Raw genomic sequence first — 12,076 nt, 5'->3', positions numbered from 1 at the left:
AAAGTGTTTGGCTTTTCTAAGCGCTGTGGTCGGAGTGAGTGGTTCCTGACAGTCTGTGGTTGTAAAAAGAAAAAAAAAAGTCTGACTTCTTGCCTTTCTGTTTTGTTTTTTACTATCCCCTGCTCCCTTTCTGTCTTCACTCTCTCCCAATACTCTTCACAACGTCTCTCTCTCTCTCTCTCTCGATAGCTACCTACTGTCCATGCTACGTAATCGCAGTCCCTTCCACCCAAATCGCTACTACCTAGCCTTCTATACAGCACCCCAGCAGCAGCTACCTATTCTTCCTACTGCTTTGCTGCAGCTACCTAACTACCATTCAGCTGCAGCTACATTACCTCCTTACCTATCTACACTCCTTCCTGTCCTACAGCAGCTGCAGCTAACCTACCTACCCCCACTCCCCCAGCCACAGCTACTTAACCTCTCTCTATCCTCCCTCCAAGCTACAACTGCCTTACCTTCCTACCTACATTCCCCCCTGTCCTTCAGCAGCTAAACAATCTACCTATCCTCCCACCTAGTCGCAGCTACCCAACCTCCCTATCTACCTATAGTTCTTCCCCACCAGCCGCAACTACTTAACCTTCCCAGCTATCCACCCATCCAGCTGCGGCTACCATACCTACCGTACACTCCCTCCTGTCCTACTGCAGCTTCCTAATCTCTACCTACGCTACTTAGCCTCCCTACCTACCCCCCTCCCCCAGCTACTAAACCTCCCTACCTAGCCCCCCCACCCCGCTAGCTACTTAACCTCCCCATCCTCCCTCCAAATGGCCATGTTGGCACTCTGTGATAAATAAGTGGATTTTGGGTGGCAGTTTGGGCACTCGACCTCTAAAAGGTTTGCCATCACTGCCCTAGAGTATTTGCTAATTGCTAGCCAGCAGTTGGCTCACTCCCACCCCGATGCAGGTGCTGGCATTGACTGAGCAGCTTCCCGTCCAGGGACCCGTCCCAGCGCTCGTCTGTGCTGCATATTTCCAGCCGACCTTCCGGGCTCCCTTCTTCTCTGATCGGGACTGAGCGGCCACGTCATGACGCTGCCGCTCAGTACCTATCAGAGAGAATACCTGGGAGGCCGGAAATGTGTAGACTGCACTGTGCAGTGAATTTGAACATAAAGAGCGCGCAGGGCGGAACAGGTGAGAGAGTTAGGAATTAAGAGCCTGAGTCACACAGTAGAGTTAACACTGCCAGCACCTGGATCAAGGAGGGGGTGACAAAGCATTTAATTGCAGGCAGCAGGTTTACCAAACTAACTGTGTGGGGTGGCCCTCAACTACTATTTATGTATAGCGCTAACATCTCCTGCAGTGCTGTACAGAGTATATTTTGCTATTCACTACCAAATTAACTGTGTGTGTGGGGGGGGGGGGGGGGGTCACCTGAACCTTAATTATTAATATTTATATAGCACCATTGCATCTTCTGCAGGCTGCAGTGCTGCTCTGTACAGAGTGTATATTGTTGCTGGCGCCTGGCAGCCGGCTCTCTCATCACGAATAACCACGGTGGTTACTCGTGATTCAAATGAGTTGTAATTGCCTCAGCTGAGTGGCTGTATGCGGCAGGGTTAATTACCCATAATGCCACCATCCACCCTGCATTTCAAAGAGCTTGCAAGCGACCTATTCATCGCATTGCAAGCCTCGCTATGGCGCACTTCCTCCTTCCAGCTTGAAGGAGGAAGTGCGCCATAGCGAGGCTTGCAATGCGACCAATGGGGTGCTTGCAAGCTTGTTGAAACACAGCGCGGACGACGGCATTATGGGTATTTAACCCTGCCGCATACAGCCACTCAGCTGAGGCAATCACAACTCATTTGAACCACCGTGGTTACATGTGATGAGCAAGCCTGGTTGCTGGGTAGCAAACTAACTGTGTGGGGGTGGGGAGCGTGGTCACCTGAGCCTCATCTATTATTATTTAATATTTGTATAGCGCCGATACCTTCCGCAGCGTTGTACAGAGTATATTGTTTTGTTCTTCAGGCGGCGCATGACTGAATGGCTGCTGCTGGGAGGTCTCCTCTGGCCTTGATTGGGGAAATCAATACCTAGATTCAATGTAATGTTTTTCAACATCATTTTATGTATACTCCGGCCCCCCAGCAGTCTGAAGTATGTTGACCCCGCCCTTGACCGAAAAAGTTTGGTGACCCCTGTTGTAAATCTTGGTGGGCACGGGGGTGGGGTGGCTAGAGGGCGTGCACAGCAGTCAGTAGGGGGGCCCAGGCTTGATGTTGTGTGAGGGGCCCCAAAATTTCTGATGGCGGCCCTGATATCGCCAACTCCAGCACATGTGTGCCTCCCGCAATAACACTGCCATGGTGCTTGCACGGTTTACAAAGACTTGAACTGTGCAGAATGCGCCCAGCCACAGCAGCGCTATCACAAGAGGTGCATGGCACACCCATGCATGCCCAGAAGCCAGTGGCCTGGCCGGGGTTGGCGATCTTACAAAGGGGACAGTGGCACCTTGGAAGGCAATGGAACTGAAACACTGGAACACGTTCACTTCTAGGGGCTGGAAGAAGCCAGGTAAATAAAGCTTTTTTTTTTTTTTTTTTTTTTACAGCTCAGCTGTGTGTTTGCACTGGTGAGATTTTCCCAACCTGACTTGTCCAGAGAGAAATTGAAACTACATTACTACAGAGAGGAACACAACCCTTTCAGTTCATAACTACACACTGCAGGGATAAATGGTACAGTATTCGGTAGACCTTCTCTTCCAGCAGGAGTGTTCATGTTTACTACCTGTCAATGGATTACTGTAGGGTTGGAAAATGATTAATTAGATTCAACTCTTTGCAGCTAATTACTGGGTAAAAGTAATTTTACACTAAGTATAGATCATAGGCTTGCAAAGAAGTGAAATTTCAGCTTCTATTAGTGTAAGTGGTTAAAGTACATTTTATTGGGAGAATACATTTCCCCCCAAAACACCTTCTATACCAGATCTATTACTGCCACACACTACAAATAGATTTTATCTTAAAGAGAAACTCCGACCAAGAATTGAACTTTATCCCAATCAGTAGCTGATACCCACTTTTACATGAAAAATATAATGATTTTCACAAACAGACCATCAGGGGGCGCTGTATGACTGATTTTGTGCTGAAACCCCTCCCACAAGAGGCTCTGGTACCGTACGGTACTCTGGGCAAACTGCCACAATGTAACAATGACACACACAGGAAATGGCTGTTTATAGCTGTCTGTTAAAGCCAGAACAGCTACATAATCTGCCCACAGTAACAATGTCACCATGTAATACATGTCAGAATGTGAATCTGGGAGAGGAAAGATTTTACAATGAGCAAACTCTGACTAAATCATGTATACATAATTATTGTAAAAATTAAGCACCTTTTTATATTAAATTATTTTCACTGGAGTTCCTCTTTAAAAAAACATATGGAACTACCGTGCAGGGCCAACTGCCGAGCTGCAGGTCTCCCACCCCCCCACCCCTCTCCCATATAAAATGCTTCCCTGGACGTGTTGGCAGCGTAGCGCGCACTCACCTGTCCACTGGTGCGCCTCTCATGTGTCCTCTCTCCATCCCTGCCGATGCACCTGTACCCCCATAACCATGCGGCATGGTCTCGTAAGGTACGTGCCATTGGGTCACGTTAACGCAGGTTGAGCGGGCTAGCAGAAAGGGGAATGTCTGCTCTGCTGCTAATAGTGTATGTGCATCTTAAAGGGAACCTGAGGTGAGAGAGACATGGAGGCTGCCATATTTATTTCCTTTTAAACAATACCAGTTGTCTGGATATCCTGCTGATCCTTTGCCGCTAATTTTTGTAGCCACAGAACCTGAACAAGCAAGCAGCAGATCATGTACTCTAACTCAGGTTGTACTGGATTAGCCATATGCGTGTTCCAGGGTTTTGACTTCGACACTACTTATGCCAGAAGCTCCACAGGGCTGCCAGACAATTGGCATTATCATTCCAGCGGATCTGGAGGTATGTTTAGCTTCTAAGGGCAACAATGGTTAATTTGCATATATTCAGCAGTGATGCACTGGTAGACATCTCGGAGCTCACTCCAACCTGAATTATCGCAAATTCTTTCTGTTTTAAGAAAGCAAACTTTTGTTTTCCATAGCATTTTAGTAAGGGGCTTTTTACACAGACCGTCTGGTTGCCTAGCAATAATGTAAACACATGCTGAGGAGCTCAGCGGAGCTCAGCTGTTACAATGGCAATTCCTACCAGAAGTGGATTATACCACTGAAAACTAGGTAGGCAGGAGTTATGGTTGTGAAATGAAAGTTAAAAAAACACCCCTAACAAATGGATTAGCCTCCCAGTCCGTCATCTGTCACTGTTTACATTACATGTTGTATTGATGAAACCATTCATTTAAAAAAAAACAAAAAAACTTTTTACACTATTTTAGAAGGGTGTTAAATAGTTTATGCATAAACCACTTTTTATTTTTTTCCTCATTCATGAAATAACCCCTTTAATGGTGTCCTCTACAGACCTATTTGCCCTATAAGTAAATTGATGTGAGTAAAGGAGGACATTGGTGGAACGCTCCAAAAAGGCAAGAAACAGTCGCTCAAAATTCATGATGGTCAGGGCCACTGGTCTGCAATTCCTGCGATCTCTATTTCACAGTTTTTTTTGGGACTGGAATAATCATGGACCTTTTAAAGCAGGAGGGAACCTTGCTCTCCGCTAGGGACCTACTGTATATGGAGGGGAGGATGGAAGCTAGCTGATCCAAGTAAGTTCTCAAATCAGATTGATGACAAGCAATCCAGGCCTGAGGCCTTTCTGGGTTTGAGCTTGTGGAAGGTGTCGCAGCACACCCACCTCCTGGACTGCAACTGTTGCAGAGGCGCTGCAGCCCCCGGGGAGGGTGGTGTTAGTGGGGGAGGCCTCCTAAGTCGTGGACGCCGAGACACCAGGCTGCTTGGAATGATGCTCGTATCTACAGTAGAATTCATTGAGTCCCTTAGCCAGTTGAATGCTAGGGAGGTAGGGAGAGCAACAGTGTGCTCAGCCATAGCTGTCGTAATAATGAGGCATGATCTTTAAGTGACCTTAGGGACACCTCTCCATATGCTCGATTCTTAGCTAAGATGGCCCCAAATGACCAAGTTCCATCTAGTGTGGGTATACAATTTAAAAAAGTTTTATTACTGAATTTGCCATTAAACATCCATTGGAATGGCAGTTCCTATCACTGCTACACTCTATGCTGGGGAGACAGATGACACTACATATGGACTAAAGCAGCAGAGGCTCTTTCACCTCATGCTACACCGCCGGACATCACAGAAAAACTTCAAAGCGGCCCAGACCGCGACTCAGAGGAAGGATCGTGGGCAGGTCACATACACGCTCATTTTAAAGAAACCTGAATGTAAGCGCAATATTTTATTGCATATCTCATTAAAAAGTTAATGCACTATTGGAGCGCTTCTTTTTCTTTGTTTTTCACTGTCTTCAGCATCTGGCACCACCTAGTGAGAAGCAGCTCCATAGTGCACCAACAAAGGATAACACCATTTATGTGTACATAACTTTATAACTTCAATTAGATAGTGCAGGGTAATATACCGTATTTTTCAGACCATAAGACGCACTTTTTCTTGCTGAAAAGTAGGGGGGGAAAGTCAGTGCGTGTTATGGTCTGAATGTTAAACTTCGGCCCGGTGCCACTGAGTCTCCCGCACTCCCCGTCATAATTTGGCAGCTCAGGCAGGAACCTGAGCGTGGTGGAGTGAGCCAGTAAGCTCGGTCTGTGCTACTCCCACCCCTAGGTTTTACCTGCCTGTCTGCTGCCAGGACTGGGGAGCCATGCGTAGGTAAAGAGGAATCTGGGACTTCCGGTTCCGGCGCCTGCATGATCGGAGGCTAGCAGAGAGAGCTCTGTGCGGCCTGCGGCTTCACCACTAACCGACAACGAAACGAACACTTGGAGGTGAATCTCCGAGTGACCCACTATCCCCAGCACACACAGAGCAGCCGATGGATAAATATCTTACCCGCTCATCGCGGAAAAAGGCGGAAAATAACGCCCGTCAAGACACGCGAGCAGACAAGATGGCGTCGGGCAGAACGCACCACACGCAAAGCCCCGAGAATCACTCGCCTGCCAGAGCTTGGGACACGGATAGTGTCGGAGATGATCGCCCCAGGGGTGCACTACATAGCGAAGACTATAAAGCAATAGCCTTGGAGGTGGCCAAGTATATCACCCCGGACCTTCAATCAATTGTAGAGGGTGCTGTAAAGAAATCCCTCGGCCATGTAACGTGTCAGCTTCAAGAGCACTCAGGGAGGATCGGAGAAGCGGAACGCCGCATAAGAACCCTGGAAAAGGACGTGGAAGACACAACCAAGCAGCTCGAGGAATCTCAGCGACATGAGACGATGTTCTATGACCGCATTGAGGACTTGGAAAATCGCTCAAGGCGTAATAACCTCCGCGTGGTAGGCCTTCCAGAAAAGTACAAGCTCCAAGACATAGACGAATTCTGTGAAAAGACCCTACCTGAGCTGCTGAACATAGAGGGGATTTGCCGAGCGGAACGTGCACACAGAGTGGGCCCTCAGAGAGAAGAGGGAGATAAGAGGCCTCCCAGGCTAGTGATGGTACGTTACCTAGATTATAAAGATAAAATTAAATTACTTTCGGCTTTTAAGGCAAGAAGGGAACCTCTGCTGTTAGATGGCAGGAAGATTATGATCTTTAACGACTACTCAGTAGATGTTACCAAACGGCGCCAGGCCTTCAATGAAGTCTGCTCGGAGCTAGTGGAGAGGAAGATCAAGTTTGCCTTGATGTATCCAGCAACCCTAAAAATCAACGCGAAAAATGGAGAGACATACATCTTTAAAAAACCTTCGGAAGCAAAGAAGTTTCTGGCGCACCCGACTGCCTTTAACAGCCCGGCAAGAAATTCTCCACAGCGCCAAGCTGAGGATTCAGAAATGGACACCTGACCCCACTCCAGTTAATGTAAGTTGGTTAATGCTGCAAGCTGGGGACTGTTATAGAATGTTAAAGCTAGTTCACATAGTTGTGTACAAATCCTAAGCGGTTCGTTTAATAGAAAAAAGAAGCCAAAGGCACAGGAGGTTAAGTTTCAAAATGGAGGAGCCGGTAACTGCTGCGACATGCAGGGAAGAAGAGAGGTCTGATGAAAAGGAGATAACGATCGGGGAACTGAACTCACAAAGGGAAATAGTTAGCAAATTTGGTTGTATTAGTTCTAAGGGTCAGAGATGGGAGGGTGGGTTTCATAATGGTCACTCCTTGCTTTGGGAACGTAAACATGAAAAAGTGTCAGAAACTGCACAGATGTATAAGATGAAGGTTCCGATTCGGAAGCGCCTTGCTGAACACACCCTGCTTTACGTATATTCCTAAAAGTATAAATGACGATTAAAATTGTTTCGTGGAACGTGAAGGGCCTGCGGTCCCCGTTAAAGAGATCGCAGGTCCTGCGTCACCTGAAAAAGCTACATGCAGATATTGCGCTTTTACAGGAAACGCACCTTAGAGTGGGGAAAGCTAAATTCATGCGTAAGAGTTGGGTGGCAGAATCATATGAATCTCCAGCACCAAATCGTATAGCAGGGGTCTTAACACTAATCAGCAAAACGATTCAAGCTAAAACGGAACTATTATGGGCAGACGGAGAAGGGAGATGCGTAGGGATAAAGCTCAATCTACCTGGGGAATCACTTGTAATATACAATGTCTATGGACCTAACGGGGGCACGAGTCAATTCTTAAGTAATATACAATGGCAATTAGTTAAAGAAACCCCCAATGATCTCATAGTAGGAGGTGATTGGAATGCAGTCGTACACCCGCTAGAAGATAGAACAGGGGAAAGGCAAACCCGGCCACACCAGCAAGGCAGGGAATCACCCCTGTCTAGATTCCAAAGAGATCTCCAGCTCACAGACTCCTGGAGGTACATCCATCCATATGATAGGGAATACTCTTTCCACTCTGCAACGCATGGAACACTGTCACGGTTAGACTATATATTTACGAGTGAACGCTTAATAAATAGAATACAAGCGGCAGAAATAGGGGATCTGGTGATTTCTGATCACGCTCCGGTATTCCTGGATTTACATGAAAAAATCCAAAGAGGCTCAGAAATATCATGGAGACTTCCATCTTTTTTATATGGGGATGAGGGATTCCATGCGTTGCTGAGGGGCTGGTGGTGCGAATATAAGGAGAATAATAGCAGCCATGAGACAACCCCCCTTCTCTTTTGGGACGCAGCTAAGGCAGTTCTAAGGGGCCGCATCATAGCATATACCAGCACAAAAAAGAAAAAAACCTCAAAAAAAATACATGGAGGCGGTTATAAGAGTTAGGGAATCCTTCAGGAAATACAAAGTAACCCCAACCACACAGGCAAAAAGCGAATGGTTAGCAGCAAAATCCAACTCTGATAAATGGTTTAAAGACCGAGAGGCACTATCCAGATCATATATGGAATTAAAATTCCATAAGCACGGTAGCAAGGCCGGCCGTATTCTGGCCCGCATGGCAAGGGGACATTACACACCCACAGGTATACATTCCATACGGGACGAGGGAGGAAGCCTGATACACCATCCAAAACAGATCAATGAGATATTCAGACAATTCTACGAAACCCTTTATACAGACTCGGGTGAAATAGATATGGAAAACATTCAAAACATACTGCAGCAGATCCACCTTCCTCACCTTACCCAAGAGGAGGTAGAAGGGCTAAATGCCGACATCACGATACAAGAGATCAAAGCAACTATTAAGAATCTAGCCAATCACAAGGCCCCGGGTCCAGACGGCTTTCCTGGGGAATTTTACAAAATTCTACAGGAAGAGGTAGCCCCGACACTCCAGCGAGTCTATGACACCACGCTAAAGGGAAAAGGCCTTTTAGGAACAGGGAATGAGGCACACATTAAATTATTACTAAAACCTGGAAAGGACCCACATAACCCAGGATCCTACCGCCCAATATCATTAATAAACCAGGATGCCAAACTACTAACCAAAATAATGGCAGACAGACTGGCTGAGCTAATGCCTAAATTAATTCAAGGGGACCAGGTGGGATTCATAAAGGGGAGGGCAGCAGTCGCGAATATCAGAAAAGTACTTCTGATTCTCGAACAGGTAAAAGCTTATCCTAAGTCATACAAAAATTGTGCCCTAGTAACCTTTGATGCTGAAAAGGCATTTGATGCCGTCAGATGGAAATGGGTTGAAGCTGTCCTCATTAAAATGGGATTTCAGGGACCATTCATCAACATGTTTAAACTAATATATAACACTCCCCAGGCTCGGATCTATACACAAGGCTTCCTCTCTCTCGTCCCTTTATATTACAAAGGGGCACGCGGCAGGGTTGCCCCGTCGCCCCTTTTGTTCAACCTATCCTTGGAACCTATGGCGAGACTCTTACACAAGGAGTTGGAGGGTCTACGTTTTGGGAACACAAAACTGGTACAAACACTTTTTGCAGATGATCTCCTGCTATTCCTCACAGAACCACCACAGCAGCTACCGAAAGCCCTGCGAATCATACCAGACATAGGTAGACATTCAGGGTTCAAGATAAATGCGACAAAATCCGAGATATTAATGCTCTCTAAACTAGCAGATCGGGAATCAATCAGAGGGCTGGGGCTACAAGTAGCAAAAGAAAAAATACGCTATCTGGGCATTGATATTGGCACAGACCCCAGCTCACTATACGTACGTAACTTCCCCCCTCTTATCAAATCTATTATTGGCCAACTCCAGAGCTGGAAAGAAATACCATTGGGGGTCACTGGGAGAGCAGCACTAATCAAAATGATTAGCTTCGGGAGGCTACTGTATCCCATGCAGGTCATCCCTATGTTACTAAAACAAAGATATTAGAATCCTTAATTCAGAGTTCACTAAATTCCTCTGGAGGGGTAAGCGTTCCCGCATCAGCCTAACAAGACTGCAGCTCCCAAAAGAGATGGGGGGGGACTTAGTTTCCCAAACATTAGGAAATATAATCTAGCCTGCATGTTTAGACATGTTAGAGACTGGGTAGCAAACACCAACCACTTCTCCAATATAGCGCTAGAACAGGCCATAGCTGAGCCTTGGGAATTAACAGGGCTACTGCATGCGGGCTGGTCCTCCCTACCGGTCAGATTAAAATATAATGTAATTTACAGAGACACCCTCTTAACGTGGAGGGAAATTCGCAAACTTTTTCATCTCCCCTGGAAGGTCTCAAAATATATGTCCCTAGGGGGAAACCCAGCATTCAAGCCGGGATCCCTACATGAACATTATGCCATCTGGGCCGAGAAGGGTATCACAAAACTGGGAAATCTGTTGGATCTCCGAGGCCATAGATACTTAACTCTAAGAGAATTATCTCAACTCCACAATATACAGAGAACGGACTTTTTAATTTACAGCCAAATTCAATCATACGTCAGAGCCAATCTGCATAATATAACCTCAATAGCTGAAATATTACCATTTGATCTCTTCCTAAAGCCAAGAGGAGAGAGGCTATCGCTCTCTGAGATCCAAAAAACTATAGCAGCAATTGGAATGGAGGAGAAAGCAATACACAATATGAGCAGCTGGTCGAAAACATTTCAGATCCCCCAGCTAGAAAAGAAGATATTAGAGGGAAATAATTCAATAAGACGGGTCATAGTGAGTGAGAGGTGGAGGGAATCACACCTCCTGATGATTTACAAAGCCAAATACGCGTTTAATATAACTTATAGAAACCCAAAACCAGGATACATAGACCACTGCCCCAAATTTCAACAGCTCCAAGCAAATATGGTACATTGTATATGGGAATGCCCTGTGATCCAAAAATTCTGGGACTCTGTGTGCGTTTTTGCAGGCAAAATGGGAAAATGTACTATAGAGAAAGAACCCCTGCTACTACTATTCAACGCCACCTCAGCGGAGGATACGACAGACCGCCATAAAGCACTACCAGACATTATTCATGTGATTATGCTCGCGGCAAGGAAATCAATCTTTAATAGATGGATATACTCAACGCCTCCTACCCTATGGGATGTTCAAGAAGAATTAAGACATCTCATGCTCATGGAAAAGTTGGATGCCACTATAAATATGGATAAAGGAACTAAAAAAATTCTTCAGTAGATGGAAACCTTTCCTGCTCCACACAATGTCAGACCCGCACTTACAACAACTTGTTCAACCCTTCAAATATACTGCATGGTATGCAAAAGCAGACTTATCTGGCTCTCTGGGCAGGCTGAGAATTAGGACCAGAGGAATCATTTCTACATTGAATTGAAATATCTATAGAGTAGGGTCTAGAGTAGGTCCTTACAAAATATCCTTATAGAAGCAGGAGTGACCATGGGTGGAGGGAAGGATGGTTGGGAGGGAAGGTAAAGCTGGTCTGTTTGTTCACTCGGAGTTATACTTTCGCTATGAAGGTCATTTCATCTGTCATTGTTTAAATGAAAAATGAATAAAACATTTTGAAAAAAAAAAAAAAAAAAAGAGGAATCTGTGGATTGCGGGGTGCTGGGCACGGTGCAGGGAACTCTTTCAGCTGGCGAGGAGGCGAGAGGTATTCTTCCTTCGTGTGGCTGATGCATTTGGTGAAGCTGCCGAGTCCCGGGCTGTCATTCCGCTGCACCCTCTCCATACAGAGTCAGGAGTCTCTCCTCATCGTGTGGGTGCAGTGGCGGCACTGGTAGGAGGGCTTGTAGAGGAGGTGGCTGCCGAAGCAGATGGCGCGCATGGAGGAACTGCCGATATCTGGGCTATAGTCCTGCTGTCCGCTCCTGCACACAGATAGCCCACTAGAGACCCGGAGCAACCTGGAGTACTCTTTCCCCTGTCGAGGAGGCGGCAGCTGGTGTGGGAGGTGTTCCTCCTCCTGATGCGATGTGGCTGGTGCTCTTGGTGGAGCTGTCGAGTCCCGCGCTGTCATGCCGCTACACCCTTTTCTTACAGAGACAGGAGTCTCTCCTAATTGTACGGGTGCAGCGGCGGTGCCTGATAAGAGGACCTGTTCTGGAAGAGAA

The sequence above is a fragment of the Hyperolius riggenbachi genome, chromosome 3, assembly GCF_040937935.1.
Source record: "Hyperolius riggenbachi isolate aHypRig1 chromosome 3, aHypRig1.pri, whole genome shotgun sequence".
NCBI classification, from domain to species: Eukaryota; Metazoa; Chordata; class Amphibia; order Anura; family Hyperoliidae; genus Hyperolius; species Hyperolius riggenbachi.
Note: the sequence above shows the minus strand (reverse complement) of the source record.